This window comes from Diachasmimorpha longicaudata, unplaced genomic scaffold, assembly GCF_034640455.1.
Source record: "Diachasmimorpha longicaudata isolate KC_UGA_2023 unplaced genomic scaffold, iyDiaLong2 ctg00000142.1, whole genome shotgun sequence".
In the NCBI taxonomy this organism is placed as follows: Eukaryota; Metazoa; Arthropoda; class Insecta; order Hymenoptera; family Braconidae; genus Diachasmimorpha; species Diachasmimorpha longicaudata.
In genome coordinates, this window is record NW_026973951.1 from 47,228 (window position 1) to 50,000 (window position 2,773).

A 2,773-nucleotide genomic window follows, 5' to 3' on the forward strand; every position below is an offset into this window, starting at 1 on the left:
CAATACGAATCAAAAAGAACTACGAATGGGGACTTAGAATAATTTTTCATTTTTCCCAACTTTGAAAATAATCACTTGAAAAAAATCTTAGAATCCAAAGAATAGTATACTTGATCGTTCTACAAGTCGAAAATTGGAAAAATAAGTGATATTTTTGCTTGATGCTATTTTTGTCGGTATGCAAAATCGTTGTCAAGATTCTCAAACCTTAAAATCAGGCCAGCCGGCAATTGGCGGGTGAAAATTTCAATCAATTCCCATTCCTCACATCAAATTATGCATATAACAATAGCTTTTATGCTGAATGACGGCTATCCGGCTGTCCCTATCCAAAAATTGAGAAATCCATAAGTGTCCCTACCTACTTTGCGCCGAAGCAATACGAATCAAAAAGAACTACGAATGGGGACTTAGAATAATTTTTCATTTTTCCCAACTTTGAAAATAATCACTTGAAAAAAATCTTAGAATCCAAAGAATAGTATACTTGATCGTTCTACAAGTCGAAAATTGGAAAAATAAGTGATATTTTTGCTTGATGCTATTTTTGTCGGTATGCAAAATCGTTGTCAAGATTCTCAAACCTTAAAATCAGGCCAGCCGGCAATTGGCGGGTGAAAATTTCAATCAATTCCCATTCCTCACATCAAACTATGCATATAACAATAGCTTTTATGCTGAATGACGGCTATCCGGCTGTCCCTATCCAAAAATTGAGAAGTCCATAAGTGTCCCTATCTACTTTGCGCCGAAGCAATACGAATCAAAAAGAACTACGAATGGGGACTTAGAATAATTTTTCATTTTTCCCAACTTTGAAAATAATCACTTGAAAAAAATCTTAGAATCCAAAGAATAGTATACTTGATCGTTCTACAAGTCGAAAATTGGAAAAATAAGTGATATTTTTGCTTGATGCTATTTTTGTCGGTATGCAAAATCGTTGTCAAGATTCTCAAACCTTAAAATCAGGCCAGCCGGCAATTGGCGGGTGAAAATTTCAATCAATTCCCATTCCTCACATCAAACTATGCATATAACAATAGCTTTTATGCTGAATGACGGCTATCCGGCTGTCCCTATCCAAAAATTGAGAAATCCATAAGTGTCCCTACCTACTTTGCGCCGAAGCAATACGAATCAAAAAGAACTACGAATGGGGACTTAGAATAATTTTTCATTTTTCCCAACTTTGAAAATAATCACTTGAAAAAAATCTTAGAATCCAAAGAATAGTATACTTGATCGTTCTACAAGTCGAAAATTGGAAAAATAAGTGATATTTTTGCTTGATGCTATTTTTGTCGGTATGCAAAATCGTTGTCAAGATTCTCAAACCTTAAAATCAGGCCAGCCGGCAATTGGCGGGTGAAAATTTCAATCAATTCCCATTCCTCACATCAAATTATGCATATAACAATAGCTTTTATGCTGAATGACGGCTATCCGGCTGTCCCTATCCAAAAATTGAGAAATCCATAAGTGTCCCTACCTACTTTGCGCCGAAGCAATACGAATCAAAAAGAACTACGAATGGGGACTTAGAATAATTTTTCATTTTTCCCAACTTTGAAAATAATCACTTGAAAAAAATCTTAGAATCCAAAGAATAGTATACTTGATCGTTCTACAAGTCGAAAATTGGAAAAATAAGTGATATTTTTGCTTGATGCTATTTTTGTCGGTATGCAAAAATAGCATCACAGAATTTTTAATTGTAAAAAATATATATTCATATATAATTGAATGCATAAAATTAAACTAAATTCTATATAACTAATTTATAATTTACCAAGTAACCGATATTATTAATTTTTATTGATGACTTGAAACGTTGATCCTATTTTTGTTGGTATGCAAAAATAGCATCACAGAATTTTTAATTAAAAAAAATATATATTCATATATAATTGAATGCATAAAATTAAACTAGATTCCATACAACTATTTTATAGTTTATCAAGTAACCGATATTATTAATTTTCAATGATGTCTTGGAACGTTGATGCTATTTTTGTTGGTATGCAAAAATAGCATCACAGAATTTTTAATTGAAAAAAATTATATTCATATATAATTGAATGCATAAAATTAAACTAAATTCTATACAACTAATTTATATTTTATCAAGTAACCGACATTATTAATTTTCAATGATGTCTTGGAACGTTGATCCTATTTTTGTTGGTATGCAAAAATAGCATCACAGAATTTTTCATTGAAAAAAATATATATTCATATATAATTGAATGCCTAAAATAAAAATAAATTCTATGTAACTAATTTATAATTTATCAAGTAACCGATATTATTAATTTTTAATGATGACTTGAAACGTTGATGCTATTTTTGTTGGTATGCAAAAATAGCATCACAGAATTTTTAATTGAAAAAAATATATATTCATATATTTAAATGTACAAAATTAAAATAAAACCTGTATAACTGATGTATAAATTATCAAGTAACCGATATTATTAATTTTTAAAGATGACTTAAATGTTGATGCTATTTTTGTTGGTATGCAAAAATAGCATCACAGAATTTTTAATTAAAAAAAATATATATTCATATATAATTGAATCCATAAAATTAAACTAAATTCTATACAACTATTTTATAGTTTATCAAGTAACCGATATTATTAATTTTTAATGATGACTTAAATGTTGATGCTATTTTTGTTGGTATGCAAAAATAGCATCACAGGATTTTTAATTAAAAAAAAATATATATTTGTATATAATTGAATGCACACAATTATGATAAATTC